Source organism: Mustela nivalis (genome assembly GCF_964662115.1).
Source record: "Mustela nivalis genome assembly, chromosome: 7".
Lineage (NCBI taxonomy): Eukaryota > Metazoa > Chordata > Mammalia > Carnivora > Mustelidae > Mustela > Mustela nivalis.
Genome location: NC_139026.1, coordinates 46,386,788 through 46,406,543, shown reverse-complemented (window position 1 = coordinate 46,406,543; position 19,756 = coordinate 46,386,788). Strand labels below are relative to the sequence as shown.

Below are 19,756 nucleotides of genomic sequence, written 5' to 3'. Positions count from 1 at the left end.
ACCACTTTAAAGCTCTGGCCAACTGTACTCTACTCTCTACTGTACTGTATTCTCTACTCTGGGATAGTCTGTATACAGGGAGAGTAGACCTTCCCCATGAATCCTGTTTGTTATATATAATTATATAGAATGCTCTTTTTGATGAGAAAAGCAGTAATTTGTTACATGTAAACAATTCTAATAGACTACAAATTTTGGAACCCTCTTTAGTTATTTCTTTTTTAAAAAACATATACATATGGGGCACCTGGGTGGCTCAGCAGGTTAAGCCTCTGCCTTCGGCTCAAGGTCATGATCTCAGGGTCCTGGGATCAAGTCCCACGTCGGGCTCTCTGCTCAGCAGGGAGCCTGATTCCCCCTCTCTCTCTGCCTCCCTCTCTGCCTACTTGTGATCTGTCTGTAAAATAAATAAATAAAAATCTTAAAAAAAAAACATATACATATATGCTAAGAGCTTCAAAAAAAAAATGGAAGTAACTGAACACCTCAACCTCTGAGAAGCCTATGGTAGAGGACCCATACAGCAGATGTCATGAAGAAAAAAGTGATATCAAAAAAGAAAGAAAGAAAGAAAGAAAAAGGAAAAAGTGGTATCAGAATTAACCAGAGGGTTAAAAGGAAGAAGATATCCAGCTCTCATTAGCTAGTTCTTGGAGAATTTTTGTTAATGTAAATTATTTTCTGATTAAGAAAATAATGCATACTCATTCCTAGAAATTCAGAAAGTACAGAGATATATAAAGATTAAAATTAAGCTGACACCACTCAAAAATTATTTCTGTAAAAATTGTGCTGTTCAGATTTGCTCTATGTGCATGCTTACACACACACACACACACACACACACACATGCGCTCACACACAAAGCCTACGTATGCACACACGTCTCCCACCGCTATAGAATCAAAGGTCACATAGTCTTTTTCCACTTACTAGTCTATAAACATCTCTTTTCCATGTCTACAAATATATAGCGTATCATTCTAATTCATGGTGTCATACTTCTCATTGTGTAGATATGCCATAATCATTGAATAAAATTCCTACTGATAAATGTTCAGTTCAAATTTATCAGTACTGCAAACTCTCTGGTAATTAACATCCTGTTTGCTTATGTTAACACATTAGTCCAACTATTTCCTTAGGGCAGATTTCTAGGGGTGGGACTTCTACATCAAAGACTTTGATTTTTATTTTTTTAATTTATTTTTAAATTTAAATTCAATTAATTAACATATAATGTATTATTTGTGTCAGGATACAGGTCTGTGGCTCATCACTCTTAAATAATACCCTGTGCTCATTACAACACATGACCCTCTCCAATGTCCATCACCAGTTACCCCATCCTTCCACCCCTTTCTCCAGCCAAGACTTTTAAAAAAGGCTTTTCTACATGTTGCCAAAGTTTTCCTCCAAGAAGTATCCTTCCTCCAGCAAGTTTGCACCGATTTACACAACCATCCGAAGTTCCCCAAACTTTCACCAGCGCTAGAGTATCAGTCTTCTCAATGATCAGTCTTCTTGATCCTTCCCACTCTGCAATCTGCTTCTTCTTTGGAAGCCTGGGCTCCATCACAGGTAGCTTGACCTTTTTCAAGGTTAAGCAGAGCATGGCACTTTATTATTTAAAGAGCTAGCTTCCCAAAGGGACAAATCAACTTTCTCTGTAAGCCAGTAAATGTTCATCCCGGTCTTCAAGGTTGAACTAAATTTTCCTTTAAATGTGTGCCTGGATTTCTGAGTTTTACTGGCAAGGATAGATTAGGCTTATTTCAAAGCTGAGTAAAATTAATGGCCAAGTGAAAGATCATCTGTGGTCAGGGCTGACCTAAACTGGAAAATCATTGTCAGAACACCACTCAATTGCACCCAGGTCACTATCCCTCTGATTTATCTTAGAACTCAAGATATACAAAGTTATTTATGCTCTTGAAAATCTGTCTATAGTTCAGTCACACTATTTGTTTTAGGCATTTATCATTTTTTTTGTTAATAATAAAACATCTCACTTAGAGCTAGCAATATTAATAAGTTTCATCAGTTTTTTTTATTAAAGTAGTAGTAAGATAATTACAGAAATTATGACATTTAATTTCCCAGAAATAATTTAACCTTATAATTTGTGTTTTTTTCTTCCATTGCTGAATATTCTGAACTATACCTCCACAAACACACACAAATACACAACCTAAATACATTTTTTTCTTCCAGGAGTCACTGTCCTCTCTAGAGTTAATTTTGTGTGTCTCATTTTAAAAATGGTTAAAGCAGAGCTCCTAGCTTTGTCCTGCCAGCTCCTGAGACAGAGAAGACATTCCTCAGCTTGGACTTGTCCTATGTCCCTCAAGGATGGTGTCCAGTCCGGGGCTCCGCTGTTCCTCCTGGGACCCAGGTTTCTCTCCTTAGGCTGATTTTTGGCAATAAATTGCAAGTGCCATTCAAACTACTAGTGCTACTGCACATTTTATGGAGTTCCTTAAAAAAGATAAAGTAAATGTGGCCTTGCCCATCCTAGGGTGAGTCTGCTGGATGCCTCGCAGGGCCCGTGCATTGGGGGAAGAAAGGGGGAAAATGGACTGACTGTATGTGATGGCCGAAGGAGGATAAACACGGGAGTTGGTGTTCAGGATTATTTCCTGCACACAAGACCCAGGATTTCAAATGAGGGTCTCAGAGGCTAAGGGCATAGACTTTTGAATTAGGCAAAAATGAATCCAGATCTTAGCAAGCTCTGCCATGTTCCCGCTGTGTGACCTTGACCACGTTATTTTTCTTTTCCAAATCTTAATAATATTATTTACTTTTGGATCATTTTAAGGATTAAATGAGGAAATGTATATAAAGTTCTCAGGATAGCACTCAGTGCAAAAACTTCCCAGTAATGAGAATGTTATCGCTGTTCACTGGGACGGGGTCCTGTTTCCCATCTACTCAATGTGTTATACTTTGAGATAGCGCTGGGCAAAATGTAAGCCCGCAGGCCAAGTCCAGTCCATGGTCTGATTTTGTACAGCTTGTGAGCTCAGCATGGTTTATACATCCAGAAATGGCTGGGAAAAGATCAAAAGAAGAATAATATTTAGTGACATGTAAAAGTGATAAGAAATTCAAATTTCAGTGTCCATAAATGAAATTGTGTCAGAATACAGCCCCAGCAAAGGGTTACATATTATCTAGGGTTACTTCTGTGCTATAAAGGTAGACTTATATAGTAGCAATAGTGACCAGAAGGCCTGCAAAGCTGAAACTACTGACTCCCTGGCCCTTTACAGAAAGTTTGCCAACCCCTCCTTTAGGGAGTAGTTGAGCATAGAGCATGTGAGGACTTTTGTCCCTGAGAGGGGCCAAAGAGGGTACCCGTCGTCCCCTTACATATGTTTTGTCTCACTCTTGCTAATGGAACCATTTGGTCGAAGCTCTTCCCTGCAACCCAGACGGATCATCCTTAGTGATGGTGTGCTAGTAAATACTTACCAGCCGGCTTTATAGAAGGAGAGGAGCCCTGATATGTCCCACTGGCTGATCTGGTTTCAGTAATCACACTGAGGCTGACTTTAAGCTACCAACATGTCATCAGCTGGTGAGAAAAAAAAAAAAAGAAAGAAAGCAAGAAAGAAAGGAAAAGAAAATTATTTATTTTTAGAGGAAGGGAGAGTGCACAGTGGGAAGGGGCTGAGGGAAAGAGAGTCTCAAGTAGATGCCATGTTGAGCACAGACCTGATGCGGGGCTTGATCTCACGACCCTGAGATCATGACCTGAGTTAAAACCAAGAGTCCTCCACTTAAACAACTGTGCCACCCAGGGACTCCTGGTTTGCAAAATTTTTAAGACTCAAAACGAATGGTTCTCATGAGGCATGCCAGCCAGCAATAGCATAGCGCTGCCCTTGACCTCCGCTGCAGCTGCAGCCTGGGGTTCCAGGGGGCCATGTCTTTGCTGCACAGGGGGACTTGGATTGTTTACTTAGTAACCCCAGGAGAGGGCGTGACTTAGGTTTCTGTGAGGGGCTTATCCCAGAATACATGTGATTCAGAAATACAGATCATCTATGAGAGATCTGGTGCAGAGAAAAGCAGACACGCATGTGAACAAAGTGCTGTGGGTAAAGTTGGCAAGTAATATGGTAAGAGATTGGGTACATATGGTTTGATTGGAAGATCTCAGGGATGATACAAACCCTATAGATCCATCTATCTTACCTTCCTCTCCCTGATGCTGGCTTTTTCTGAGCATGGCTGAGGGACTCAGCCACAAGGATACCTCAGCAGAGAGCTCCAGCCAAAGGAGAATAGCAAGTGCAAAGGTCCTGGGGCAAACGCCTCTTAATGTACTTCCTTCTCTATTATTTCTGTGGACCCTGACCCTTCAACTCCGCTTTTACTTTTGGGAAGTATTGCGTTGATTGTTTTCGCACTGACTAGATGTGAACTTCTAGAGGCCAGAACTCTCCTATTTGTCTTTGTAGCCCTAGCGCCTCCCACAATGCTTGTTATTTAGGGTGTGCAATAAACAGGGCACATGATACAACACCTGATTAATCTGACTCCCTCTGTACGCCTAGTCTCTGTGTTCTTCCCAGCAACCTGTTTAGGGTTTCTGAGACTAACCTCTGTGAAGAAAGCACTTCCACAGTCCCATGAAACCCATTCATTAGGCAGCCCATATCTTCCCCTTTACAATGTTCTTACATGTTGGGACTGAACTGTCCTCTTCACAGAGCCCAGGCACAGGTGTGGGAGTTAAGACGGAAGCTCGCCAAGGGTTATTAACCAACAAGTGCACAGAGCTAGAAGAGGCTTGAGGCTCTCTGGCAGTCTTCCACTTTCAGATCAAGTCAGAGGACGGAAGGTGCAAAAGGACAGGCTGCAGTTTCCCCCTATTTGACCAGTGGGTGAAAATTCAAGAAAGGCAACCCTGGCCAATGAAACCCATCTGAAGTGCCAAGCCATCTCACACTCATCTTTCTCTCTTGCTCCTGCCCCTCACTCTCTCCCTCTGGCCCATCGATTCATCACTTTCTTGTGGTCACTGACTTGATAGAGAGACAGGCAGCCTGGAGGGTGTGTGATGTGGCATCAGGCCCGGGCTGTTTCCCCCATGTGATCAGGGCCGTGTAGGGCCAGCTATAGTAAGAACTTATTTGGGGCAGGAAATACATTGACTCACAAAGAGTTATTTTTGCAGTCCTTGTTTTTCTGATTATAACCATATTCCAAAACATACTTGGATTGAAGCTTTAAAAAGCTTGATGCATAAAAGCCCACAGAGTGTTCTGAACACAGGATAATTTTAGCTCAGACCACCGGTCATGCTAATAAGCAAGGGCACTTTCCACTTGAGGTTCCCATTCCTTCTCAGTCTGAATGGAAAGCAAACTTTTGATTTGCCTGTGGTTTGTGTGCTTGCTTATTTTGCTCAGAATACTCTGGAAGGCTTTGCCAGGTGAGGGAGGTGAGCCCTTGGGTAAAATGGGCAGGCCACACCAAATCAAAGATTTATTTCTTTGGAGCTAGATTCCAATTGTTGGCTTTCTCAGAGACCCTTGAATAAGGATCTATACTGGGCCAGGAAATGTTTTTCTTCATCTTCACTTTTCCTAAGTGTGTGTGTGTATGTGTATATTTTTAGTGTTGGTGCTATAGAGAAGGGATAAAGAATGACTATAGATCCATCAAGCATTACCTAAAATTCACCATGGTTCAATGTAAATGCTATATTTCACCAGTTCAAAGGCATATATTTCTTTAAAAAAAAAAAGATTTTATTTATTTATTTGTCAGAGAGAGAGAGAGGGAGCACAAGCAGACAGAGGCAGAGAGAAAAGCAGACTCCCCACCAAGCAAGGAGCCTGATGTGGGACTTGATCCCAGGACTCTGGGATCATGACCTGAGCAGAAGAGAGCGGCTTAACCAACTGAGCCACTCACGTGTCCCAAAGGCATATATTTCTTCACACTTTAATATTTCTAATATCAGAATGAGCCTCACAATCTATGATATACCATAGTTTAATCAGTAGTGATTAGTAATTTTCTTAGTAATACACAGAATTAACGGTACGTGTGGCAATCAGTGGTGTCTTAGACTCAATGGCATATGGTCTCTGACTTGGATACGTTCTCTGTGCCTGTGCCTGGAAAAGGCAGAGCACAGCCGTCAAAGTCTTCAAAAGTCATAAAGTGCATGTTCTCTACAAAAGCCCGTTTGTATCATCTCCGGCATTACTGGTCGAATGTTCCGCTGTGTCTCTCTACATTATAAAGCTCACAGTTACGGTGTTCCTACCACCGTCAGGCAACATTCGGAGCACATTAGATATCTAGCCTCGCAATTCCGTGAAGCAGGCGTTATGATCCTGTGTCAGTTGGGGTCTAGGCAGAGAAAGAAACCAAACTAGTTATTCAAACAGAGAAAATGGTGGACACCTGGGCAGCTCAGGTGGTTAAGTGTCTGACTCTGGATTTCTGTTCAGGTCATGATCTCAGGGTCGAGGGATCGAGCCCGGCACCCGGCTCTGCGCTAGGCATAGAGCCTGCTTGGGATCCTCTTTTACTCTCTTTCTGCCCTTCCCTCCCCTCTTTCTGTGTGTCTAAAAATAAATAAACCAATAACTAAAATAGAGAAGATGGAATTGAAAGTCTTGTTGACTGGGTATAAAGCTGATAATTAGGGCACCTGGGTGGCTCAGTGGTTTAAAGCCTCTGCCTTTGGCTCAGGTCATGATCCCAGCGTCCTGGGATCGAGGCCCACATCGGACCCTCTGCTCAGCAGGGAGCCTGCTTCCTTCTCTCTCTGACTGCCTCTCTGCCTACTTGTGATCTCTGTCTGTCAAATAAATAAATAAATAATCTTAAAAAAAAATAAATAAAGCTGATAATTAGGAACTAAAAGGGTAAAAAGAGGACTCTCGGGTATCAAGGAGGCAGCAGCCATGGGAAGCAGGCACCACCCCACGACTGAGGCAACAGAGGGAAGAGGCTGGAATCCTCAAACTTCAGACCCAAATGTCAGGCCTCTGCTGCCGCTGAGATGTCCGAAGGGGGGCCCAGGGGTGCTGGAAAAACTGCAAACTGGGTTTCATGGCTGCGATAGGAAAAGAACCGCCTGTGGCTCGGTGAAGAAGCTTTGAGGAGAATGAGCCTCTCGGGAAGAAGCCCCTTCCTCCTCCTCAGCCGGCCAGCAGAGGTGCCATGCGGTCACAGCCCCAGCGTCATGGAAGAGTACGGAGGGCTGTTTGAAGAGAAAAATAGCTAAATATCCGGAACCTAGTCTTACTTTTACATACAAAGAACTGAGAGACCCAAAAATATTGAAAACAGTGAGCACCTTACTCCAGATCGCATAAATCTAAAGCTAGAAAGCCAAGATCTGAACCCAGATCCGCCTGCTTCCAAACTCTACAGACTTCCTTCCTTTCTCTGTGTTTCTCTGCCTTTTTCATTTATTTGGACAACAGCTATTTCTCGAGTCTACTCCCTGTCGGGCCCTGTGCTTGGCTCTAGGGAAGCTAATAGCCAACAAATCAGATGCAGTCCTTGTCCTCAGGGAGCTGACAATGTAGCTCGATTTCTGTGGGTAGTATTTTATTTTCTTATGGTGCGTGCTCTCTCTCTTAGCGTCAGTGCATCTCATGTGCAAGTGTATATTCCTTTCTTTTGCATCATTTAATATCTGCCTTCTCTGCCTTGCTGTCTCCATCTCTTTATATTTGTTTTAATCTGTCCTGGTCCCTTTTCCTTCTAATGCTATCATGCTTTTTCCTCCCTCATATTTCTCTTCCTATTAATGGCCACAAAACAGACCAAACGTAGGTTCTGTTTGTGTTTCCTCTTTTCACAATATTCACAAGCTCTGTTGCTAAAATTTTTTAAGGGAATGCTTTTGCTTTTCAGCCTTTCATTTTCTTATGTGGCTAGCTTCTCCAAGGGAATCAGTCATGAAGAGACTAATGCAATAGATCAAAGAAAGTCTGACATTTATAATAGTTTTTACAAGCAGGACTTCTAACCCACCAGTCATGCCAACAAATTCCTTTCTGTTTAAAGAGTGACCCTGTGCGTAGTGGTTAAGCCTGGGGAACCAGGCTACCTGGAATCTGGACCACAGGTCTTCCATTTCCTAGCTGGATAACATCAGGCAAGTTACTCAGTCTCTGTGCCTTGATTTTCCTTGCCTGCAAAATGGAGACAATAATATTAGCACCTACCTCAGTGGGTTTTGGGGAGGATTAAGTGAATTAGTACATAAAGACATTCAGAAGAAAGGTGTAATAGATGTAATTAGCTAGATTATTAATTACAATGCCAATTATACTATGGAAATAATGGCCCCTACTCCCACAATCCTTTTATTCTGTTTCTCTATGTTCTAGAGTACTGTTCTTTAGCATGTTTGAGTTATAAGCTCTCCTTTCTGTGGTTCTACTCCCATAAGTATGAGGAAATACATAATGCCAAACAACTACTGAGTTGGTCAATTCATTCTGGTTGTATATGACAGAAAACCAACTTGCCTCAGCTTAGCCCCAAAGGGTTACGTAACTGGGAAGTCTGGAAATAGAACTAGTAACCTCAAGTAGTTTCAGGGCCTCCAAGAAGATCATCAGGAGGCTCACCCCAAGGTAGTCTCTCATTGTGGTTTCCATTGGCTTCATTCCCTCCTACTGCAGCCAAGCTTTTGCCATGTGGTGAACATGATGTCCTCCAGCAACCTATGCTTTTCATCTTTCTAGTGGCCCTGTGATGTCACACTCAAAAGCAGTCCTCTAAGACAATCTAGGAGCATCTCAGACTGAGGCCTCTCCTGGCGAATCCATGCTCTCCTGGTTAACTCTCTACCCCTGGGGATTGGGGCAGCCTTGGTCTCTTCTGTTTATCTGGGATGTTAATCCCAGTGTCCTGGCCCAGATAGCAAATGTCTCCTTCACTATTTTTTTTCTTTTTCAGATGGGCTTGGGTATCATCATATATAGAGAACTCCTGGTGGCTGATCATGATGACCCAGTATTCCCATGATTGGCCAGTGTATTAGGTCTCAGTGTAGCCTGCCTGCACAACACTGATACTGTGCTTGCCTAGTGATGGGCTGCACTTTACAGATGGCCCTATATAGCAGCACTGGACAGGAATAAAGTGTAGGTAGGGAATCAATTTGTAAGCACTGGGGCATTTTATGCCAATTCAAATATTAGTGTCATCAAACATCATATCTCATTTCTGCCCATTTCTTTCCTCTCCTCATATCTCGGATCTGTCATTTTGTCTTTTTTTTTTTTTTTTAATAGACTCTTTTCTAGTTAAGCAGATGCTAGATGGCTGGTGAACATATTTTCCAAAGATCTAATCTCTGAGCCTCTTTAGTCACTGAATTCAGCTATATAAACAATTATATTAAATGCCAAATTCTCTAAAAATGTATAGAGCCTTGCCATGTGTTTAGATGGTTTCCATTGTTTATTTTAAAAAGTAGTTATTAAAGGGGGCAAGGGTTAGAATGTAAGTATCTAGTCACACAGTTCTTAGTTCTCAAAAATATCTGAAAAAGTTAGTGACCACCACTGTGTTTCTAATCCTAGAGGGCTGCTTGGACTTTGGGGACATGTGACCCTTTCCTGTTCGTGTCTTCACTGACACAGCCTGATCCCAAGACATGAGCTCCGGCCCAGCGGTTCTCAGTGTGCAGAGCTCTAGCCAAGCGAAGAGGCTGGATTCCTCAGAGTGGGCCCGAGCCCTGAGAAACTGGGTGGAACCCAAGGAGCCTGTGAACCTCCAGTTTCTGGGGCTCTGGGAGCGGAGGGGGAATGGCTGAACTAGCTAGCAGGAGTGCTGGGTTATGGACAGCAGCATCTGGTCTCTGAAAGGCGGAAGCCTTGGCCAGCAAAGGCCAGGAGTTCCGCAAAGGCCCCTGGCTCAAGGAAGAGGAGCTGGGTGGCCGGCTGCGTGGAGCACTGAAAAGACAGGCCTTGCCAAGGACTTCCTGGAGAGCCGCACTGGACATGCAGGCCGAGGCTCCCGGGTGGCCCCCTGTGACACTAGCTGATCTACTCCGTGACCCTGCGCTGATGCTTTGTGGAGTCCATCACTGCAGTGACCCCTGGGGTTTATTTCCGGTGGGAGTGGAGACTGACAGAGGCCCCTTGTACCCAGAAGGTTACCCTTCAGGAAGTCGGGACGCTGGAAGCTGGCCGTGGAGGAGGAAGACGGAGGACTAGGAGGCCCTGTTTTCCGAGCCAACTTGGCCAGGCAAGCTGGGGCAGTGTCTACGAAGTGGACCTGTGTAGGAGGAGAACGCCTGGCTCTCTTGTCACTTCACAGGAGGTTGCAACGGTGCCTGAGGGAAGTCATGTTTCATTTCTGACAAAACTTGGTCAAGGGCCACGAGAGTAATTCATTTGGGGGATCTTTTTGGAAGGAAGAAATACAAAATGTTCTAACTCATCTGCTTTAAAATTAAAAGCAGGGACCATATGAGTGTCCAGGAAAAAACAACAATTAATAAAAAACACATATAGCCGTTCCCCATCTACTAAACTTTGGACAGGGATGACAAAGGGTTAGAATGTAAGTATCTAGTCACACAGTTCTAGTCACACAGTCAAAAATTTTTTAAAAGAAACAATTTAAATGTTCTAGAACACTTTTCTTTTAACTTCTACAAACAGGTATTTCTCTGACTGCTGAACCAGAGTATATGGAGTACTCTGGAGTATTTGAATCATATTTGGTGAATTGCCATTTATCGACATCACCTGCTCTCAGACTCCTACTTTTCCTAATTTTCTTGCCCTCATCTCTGTTGGTCTTTCACTTACTGCTGCCATGAATGTTTTCTTCTACAAGCAGACTACATTCCTTCTTTTTTGTTGTTGTTTTTTTTTTTTGTTTTCAGTTTTTTTGTTCCTACTGTAGGTGGGAAATTGTATGAGCTTATTGGAATTTTATCTAAAATAAAGGGTTAAGCAAACCATAACAGACTCTTAACAGGGGACAAACTGAGGGTTGCTGGAGGGAGAGGTTCAGATGGGCTAGCTGGGGATGGGGATGGGTTGTAAAGAAGACACTTGTTCTGATGAGTCCTGGGATAAAAGACGAATCATTAAACTCTCCTCCTGAAACCACTCTTAGACTATATGCTAACTAACTTGAATTTAAATAAAACTTCGGAAAATAAACAAATAAAATAAAATTTTAATTTAAATTAAAAAGGGCTGGGGCACCTGAGTGGCTCAGTGGGTTAAAGCCTCTGCCTTTGGCTCAGGTCATAATCCCAGGGTCCTGGGATCGAGCCCCACATCGGGCTCTCTGCTCAGCGCGGAGCCTGCTTCTCTTCCTCTCTCTCTGCCTGCCTCTCTGACTACTTGTGATCTCTGTCAAATAAATAAATAAAATCTACAAAAAAAAAAAAAACTTTATAAAAAGGGCTAAGCAGGATGACCCCTGGAGCCACCAGACCCTGACTTCTAGATATAGGCACAGAGACAGACACCCACGGATATGCATTTTCTTTACAAATGAAATTTAGATTAATGCATTACATATTTATACACATCTTTTTGTATCCAGACACTGGAGGTCAAAAGGAGTTATCTTTGACTCAGTATCTTTCCTTGAGACACATACAGTTCATGGGGTGCTCCTGACAAAATAATCAAGTGCTGTACGAGAGTGCCAAAGAAGTACTAGCAGACTATCAAGGAGGGCCCTTCGCCAGATGTGAACCTCTGGGGAGAGCCTCATGGGTAAAGTACTCCTCAGATCAAGTCTCAAAAGATTATAGGGACTAGAGGCCCTCCTTATTTTCCCTCCCCTACTAGAGCAATTTAATTTAAATTTTTATAATGGGGTTTCTCCCTTTTGCCCCTAAATTAGTTGAAGGCTGTATTAAATTAAAAGCAAGCTAATGTATTTTTAATACAACTTGACAGTTTGAGTTCAGGTGCAAATGCCATGTTTAAAAACTAAGAGGGTAATTGGCGTTTAATGAGGCAGAAGGAAGTCATGGCCCTTATAGAGAATGGTTAATGAGTAAGGGGCAGGGTGCTCCCATGGAAGAAACCCACCGAATCCTTAAAAATCACATTGTCGAAAGACAACTATCATATTGATCTCCCTGATATGAGGAAGTGGTGATGCAACATGGGGGCTTAAGTGGGTAGGAGAAGAATCAATGAAACAAGATGGGATTGGGAGGGAGACAAACCATAAGTGACTCTTAATCTCACAAAACAAACTGAGGGTTGCTGGGGGGAGGGGGGTTGGGAGAAGGGGGGTGGGGCTATGGACATTGTGGGGGGTGTGTGCTTTGGTGAGTGCTGTGGGGTGTGTGGACCTGGTGATTCACGGACCTGTACCCCTGGGGATAAAAATATATGTTTATAAAAAATAAAAAATTTTAAAAAAATTTAAAAAAAATCACATTGTCAAGTATCAGTTCCTTTCTCTTCCAGCCTGGTTGTTCTAATTCTTTACTTGATTCAGTGATCTACTCAATATGCATATAATTATATACAATTAAAAACAAAACAAATAGAAATCAATCCAGTCATACCATGCCCTCCTTTTTAAATTGCCAAAAGATAACAATCAAATATTCACAGAAGAATTACAAGTAATCCACAGGTATATTAGAAGTAATCGGTATTACTAAAAGTGAAAGGAATGCTTTTCCTAGGAACAAGGGTATCTTCCTTAATCATAAATGCTACGATAAATTCAGGAAATTCAATATTGATTTAATATTATTTATCTAAAAGACATTCTGTGTTTAATTCTGCCAGTAGTCCCAGTAACATTTTTAGAGCATCCTTTCCCCTCTAATCCAGTATCACACATTTACATTTCTTTGTCCTGTGTCTTCAGCCTCCTTTTATCTGGAACATGTCCTCAGCTTTTGTCTTTCATGACATTGATATTTTTTAAAAGTATATTTCAATTGTCTTGAAGGTTATCCCTCAAGTTGGTTTATTTTCTTTTTGTTCAATTCAAGCTCTCATTTTTTTAAAAAGATTTTTTTCATTTATTTGACGGAGAGAGAGCACAAGCGGGGGGAGTGGGAAAGGAAGAAGCAGACTCCCTGCTAAGCAGGGAGCCTGATGCAGGACTAGATCCCAGGACCCCAGGATCATGACCCGAGCCGAAGGCAGACACTTAACCAACTAAGCCACTCAGGTGCCCTTCAAGTTCTCATTTTTGATAGGAATGGGTTTTATGCATTTTTTTGAAGGTGAAAATCTGTGTCCTCTATCTTCACCCAACACCATGGGCTCTGGAGCCCATGAAACTTGGTTTGAAATCCTGCCTCTGCCGTTTCTTGCCTGTACCATTTTGGGCAGGTTACATACCTCAGCCAGCATCTATATTCTCATCAGTAAGAAGGATAAAGATAATACCGATGCCTGAAGGCTATAGTAAAGATTAAGATTTAATTAATTTAAAGAACCTGAACCAATGCCTACCCCCTAAAAAGTGCTTGATCAGTTTCATTTTAAATATCAAATGACCATGCAATAGACTATTATCGCAAAAATTGAGTGGCTTTAAAGAATTGTTTTGGGCGATGGTAGCGTTTTGAGGTAGTGTCCTCACCTAATATGGGAGACTAGTCATGAAGTCATCTACTAAGCCTTTCCTGAGAATCTCATATATCTTAATAGACAGATCCCTGGGACTCTATCCAATACACAATCTCAAGCTGATAGGCACAAGGCCCTACTGAAGATGTTGGTAGATTCCAGACAGGCAGAGTGGCTAAATGAGGTGACCTTGTCATTCAAAAGGAATGAAGGTAATTGGGAATAATCTGGTGTGGTACTTGAATGTGTGCAACCTTGCTTTTCATGGATAATGCATGAGGTCTTGATGGAAAAATTTTTAAAATAATAATAAGAAGAAAAACAGACATAGTAAGAAAAGGTATATAAATAGTTGTAAAAAACAGAAGAACTATCTGTAAAAAAAAATCATTCATCACCCATTTTTATTTATGATTCCTATGCCCTATGTGCCAGAAACTTAGAAGACATATAAGATACCAGGATATCAAGAGACATATACAAGACATATAAAAAAACATACAAGAAATCAGAATTAAGCTATATGTTTATCAGTGTATAAATGGACAAGTAAATTAAAATTTACCCAACAAAGAAATATTAGAATGTTGACTAAAGAAGCTTTTTGCAAAAAACATCCAAAGTATGAGTGCGTTCATGTAAACTTTAAAAATGTAACCAATGTCATACATATTTATTGGACTACACAACTGCAGTAAGAGAATAAAAAATATAAACAGAGGGAAACACAGCAACCTCAGAAGAATAGTGATCTCTGGAAAAAAGTCAGGGGAATAGAATTAGGGAGAAATATAAGGGCTTACAACTCCACACGTAGTCTTTATTTCCTTATTATTATTATTATTTTTTAAAGAGATGAAGTAAATAGGCCAACATGTTTAACAATCACTGAATCTAGGTGGTCTGAATAAAGATATTTTCTCTACCGGCTCTTTACTGCTCCAAATGCTTCATAATAAAATAGAAAGCTCGAGGGGAACAAAAAAAGCCTTTCTATTCAAATGTAAGACTGTCCTCCTCCCAGTACCAGGGTCCTGGAACCTGTCCATATATTTCACTCAGCTGAGCTGTTGCTACAATGTGGGAAGCACTGCTATTTATATGTGTCTGGCTTTTTGGTAGGTTTATTTATGCCTGGACCATCTCTTCTCACTCACCTACTGTAACCCTCCGAAAGTAGGAAGCAGCGTGGTTCTGCACACAGTGGACTGGCTCCTTCAGAACAGGTCCCCTCCTGGCTTCCAGAACTAGCAGTATCCTGGTCCCAGTTGGAGTTCAATAAAGCTCTGCTGGATGAGTGAGTTCAAGCCAACTTTCCCAGAGCTCTGCTATGGCAGGTTCATGCTGAGGGCTGCCTTCACGGAGTTTACAGACTAGAAAGGAGATAGAGACAGGGACCTCAATAGACGGGACAAGAGGATGCACAGCCGGAGCACAGCCCAGGTTATTCATTTTGATCAAGACGGCAGGAGAACGGCCGACTGTGGATTTCCCACAGTCTGGTGTCTCTCTCTGGGGTGAGAGATGGCTTGTCCTGGAGGCTTGGCTAAAATAAGAATGTCTTTCCTGGGGGCAGTGACTCATCAAGCCGTCACCCCTCAGCATCACATTGGCAGGCTGACTTTATCAGACTGGCCCCAAGACTTAGGTAGACCAAGAAAAGTCAGACTAATAGTGCCAAAGATTGGCTTCAGAGACAAGGGTAAAGTCTGGATATTCAAATGGAAGCTGGGAAGAATGGTTAGGGGGCAGGCTTTGGGGGGTCTTGACTGAAAGGCACCATGAGGACACCAAGTAGGAAAAAGGAGGGAAAGAAATAAGGTAGACAATAACAAGAAGGTGGGACAAGGCCACAGCTGTAGGGCACAGTGCAGGGAAGACAAATGTTGGCTGGTTCGCCCATCAGAGGTTACACAACCTGTCCCTGTACAAAGGCCTCCATAACTTACAGGGTAAATTCTTTGTAAATGCCCACACATTGCCTGGAAGTCAATGCTGCCCCCAGGAAGCCTCTTGGTTTCTTCATTACCCCCAGTAATGGAGACAGCTGCCCCCAAGTTGGCCTTGGCAACTGTCTGTACTGTCCCATGGTTGTTTAGGCTCAGACCGACCACACACTCTAATTGTGCCTCCAGTTGTCCACAATCCCCTCTAATATGCCTTGCTTTATAGCTGTCTTGCCCATGTGGTGGATAGAAACAGTTTTGTTGAGGAGCTAGAATGGGTTTATAATCCTGCTCACACTTCGCAGAATACCTCACGCACACTCAGCATCCTTCCTTTCCTTCTGTTAGCTTATTCTTGGAGAGCTGTGTCACCTTCTCAAGGAAATCTTTGCCATGCTCCCTTCTTTCTTCCTGGATCAGCGTAGGAGGCCCCTACCCGGGGCTCCCACAAAATCTCTTTGTATGGCTATCCTTCCAATTACAACACAATATAGTATTTGTCTCTTTTTGTGTCTCCTTATTCAGTCCCCCGCTCCGTTCAGTTCCATCTAAGCTGTGTGTAGTACATGGGACAATGCTTATAATATTAGTTCAGTGGGAATCAAGCTAATGATAAGCTAGAGATTCCTGCTCTCTATTTGCTACACTCTGGCCCACTAGTTTTCTTTTTTCTGTTTTGTTTTGCTGTTAGGTACATAAGCAATACTTGAAAGCATTTTCCTTGTAGAAATTCAAGAGAAAGTTACAGGGCAAAAGGCACAAGTCTAAATGCATTTCCCGCACTCCATTCCCTACTCCCACTCTCTTCCCCAAAGGCTGCCACTGTTATCATCTGGGTTTGTAGTTCCTCAGAAGCTCTCGGTGCATTTCCCTAGGCATCTGCAAAGATACGCATAAATGAAGAAATGTGCCATTTTGTTTGTGATACTGCATTCTGTTTTTTTCACATAACAATGTTTTGGGTATTTCATGTCAGTGGGTTTAACCTATTGAATTCTTTTTAACTGCTACAGAGCAATCCAAAGAGACTGGGTAAGGGACTAGGACTGGTTTAAATAAGAAGGAACATATCACAAGATATTAGCCAGTTCACAGAATTTGTGGGAGGACGGGAGAGCTAGAGCCCGAAGCCACACAACAAGGAAAGACCCACCATACTCTATGTGTGCGTGTTTGTAGGATGCAGTGAAGACCCCCATTGCCACCACTTTCCAGTCGCCGCGGTAACTCTGGGCCAGACTTCCAGAGCCCCTCCAATGCCACACTGAAGGACCCAGATGCCTCTACCCCACACTTGCTAGAAAATTGCTCCCCCAACCCTCAAAGGACGTCCTTCTCTAGCACCAGCATGGTCACCTTTCTATCCTCAAAGGGACTGGGAAAGAGAGTGATCTTTAAGAGAAGATCAAACCTTGGGTTGCCCAAACGAGCCATGAAACTACAGTGGTATACATCAGCAGTAAAGAGTTAACCGTTACACAGAAAAATAGATCTCACGCACAATAGCAGGAAAAACTGAAAATATGTAGGAACAAGCCATGTAATTTCATCAGAATCCTGGCTTTCAATATCCAGGTCCCATATGGAAGCAGAGGGGGTAAAGTCACTGACCACAGAGTTTGTCTTTTTTTTTTTTTTTTCCAAGTTTGTCCTTTGTTACCATGCCAGGGAAAATGGAACATAAGTCCATGTTAGCACCTCTCATAAGCAGTAAAACTTGTTGATAGAATCATAATTAAAATGACAGGCGTGTTCTGGAATTAACTGAATGCTCACTTTTATGGAGGATATACTACAACGTAGACCTTATTTTACTGTCTAACTATATTCATCCTTAGTATCCCTCTATTAACTAACCTCCACCCCATTTACACACACACACACACACACACACGGGGGTGGAATGGGGGAGACAGACTCGCATATGGCTCTTACAGTATGACAGCATGAATAAAAGCTCAATTTTAAGAAGCATTTTGATAACTTCCAATGATCCTAATACATTTACAGTGATCATATTTCCTGAACCCTAACTCAAATGCCCACTTTCAGAAAAAAAATTTCAGTACTTCTTAGTTTCATTGGTTTTCCTCTCCCATAGCCCTGAGTTCAGTAGTTTGGTGACAATTACTCGTACTGAGACTATTTTGCTGTGATATACATACCCTTTGAATTATGTTCACTCAAAGAACATCTGTTCCGAGTTGGGTGTGGACCTTGGACAATTCCTTTGGAATCTCCGAGTCTCTTGAAGACTAAAGAAATTACACATCCCAAGCACAATGAGAGAACTGAGTGAGGTAATATATAAGAAAACATTTTGGGAGAGAGGGAGCTAAGCTGTCTGTGTGTGCAAAATTTCTTTCTTTAGGCAGAGCTCCTGGAGGCCTGGAGGACGGTTTTGTTATGATCATATCTGGTGGCTTGTCCCATGGCCTCACCCAGAACCTGGTACAGAAGCAAAACTGAACAATAGCGCCACAGCAGAAGGCCGCCACCTGTCACACCCTCACACCCTCTTTTCATTTGTGGCACCGGGCTAGCTGTATGCATTGTCTCACTTGAAACCCTCAAAAATTCTTTTGTGTAGATATTATAATCTGCATTGTATAAGTTTAAAAGTGATTTATTTATTAAATTAAAATTCTAAACACACAGAGTACCTCTCCCTACAAATCCCTCCAAAGAGAGTCTTATGGTACTGATGTCTGAAATTACACAACTAGAGAGGGTTTGGTTGACCTGAAGCTTTGATTGTTGTCTCTTCAGATGCAAATGCTTTGAGAAGGGAATGGACTGTGCCTCTCCCTAGGGCAAGCTGGTTTGTCAGAGCGGCTGGGAACCAGGTTTGACGCAGAAGGGCAGAGACGGTAAGAGAACCCTTTGCAGTAGGGGAGAGGGATTGCTTTGGAGGAATTTGGGGGGGGGTTGATGGATAAATGGACTTTTTCTCAGAACTCCTTAATCAAATAACCAAGCCCACTGGTAGAAACAAAATGGGAGAATGGGAAGGGGGACTGGAAAGCAAAGCAGATGTTGAAATGGCCTATGGGATAGAGGTAAGAAGTCATCCATACAAGGATAGAGACCCAGAGACAGCCTCGGTGCAAGCCTAGAGACACACAGCATGTATACAATTTCATCTCTGAGGTGCAAAACCCATCAGTCTTTAGATCCGTGTCTGCACTCACTCAAACTGTTAGGGACTTAGGTCTTCATTTCCTGCTCACAGACAAATATTTTCCTCTTCTCCCATTCCTACTATCTTCCCATCTTCTGTCCCGTAGCCAGCCTGAAAACAGGATGGAGGTAGTAGGTCAAGTTCTACATTGGAGTTTTATCTACTCATGCACTAGGCCACCCGCAGGCCACTGATCTGCCTAATGAGGGAAGCACAGTTAAAACAAGTTCTCACAGGAGTAAGAAATGAGCAGGCTCACCTTGCTCAACACATTACTCAAGAGTCCAGCTGGATGGGAGGAACTTCTCTTGGACCCAAGCTTCCCATGCAAAAGGCTTCCATTTCCTGTTATGGCCACACGTTCAATCTGAAGGTGCCACTGTCAGATTTGAAGGGGAAGGGATTGCTCATCACACACTTTAAAATGGGACGACTGGGCACCTGGGTGGCTCAGTGGGTTGGGCCGCTGCCTTCGGCTCAGGTCATGATCTCGGGGTCCCGGGATTGAGTCCCGCATCGGGCTCTCTGCTCAGCGGAGAGCCTGCTTCCTCCTCTCTCTCTCTCTGCCTGCCTCTCTGCCTACTTGTGATTTCTCTCTGTCAAATAAATAAATAAAATCTTAAAAAAAAAATAAAATGGGACGACTACACCAAGGGATTAATTTTTTAAAAAATAAAATCTAGAACTTTCTCACGGAGGACACAATCACATTGCTCCTTTTTATGATGTTAAAAGCTTTATTTGTCACATGTAAACTGTTACAATATGCCACACTATGAAAAATCTCTTTGGGGGATTTTTCAATTTTTTATACCGAGAGTCTCTGAGAAGCCCAGCACCATACTTTGGCTGACTTCACTGTCCACTTTAAAATTAAAAAAGTGTGGGGGGGGGTCCATTTGTTTGTTTACTATTGTTATCATTTAATTTTTTTTACAACTCTTCTTTTTCAAATTCTACAATTATTTCTTTATTTTCCTTTTCCCACCTACAGCTGTCCCAAGCCATTTTCACATCCCACCTAGTCCAGGCCTTTTCTTGGTTGTTAGCCAGAA

General features: G+C 42.5%; 1 long non-coding RNA gene across 24 annotated transcripts in view; it reads right to left on the bottom strand.

Moving 5' to 3' along the window:
- The window catches only part of LOC309870547, a 187,458-nt gene that overhangs the window by 20,320 nt on the left and 147,382 nt on the right, over positions 1–19,756 (bottom strand). For 6 of the 24 annotated variants that reach the window (XR_014314646.1, XR_014314647.1, XR_014314653.1 and 3 more), the window contains one exon: positions 3,478–3,580. The exons of 3 other annotated variants lie outside the window; for them this stretch is intronic. This is a non-coding gene — a long non-coding RNA (uncharacterized lncRNA). Of the gene's footprint in view, positions 1–192; positions 398–1,187; positions 1,837–3,477; positions 3,581–14,731; positions 14,948–16,349; positions 16,400–17,685; positions 17,776–18,711; positions 18,813–18,960; positions 19,061–19,756 lie in introns of those variants that run through there. 15 more of the 24 variants (XR_014314649.1, XR_014314662.1, XR_014314668.1 and 12 more) reach the window with 11 other exon arrangements.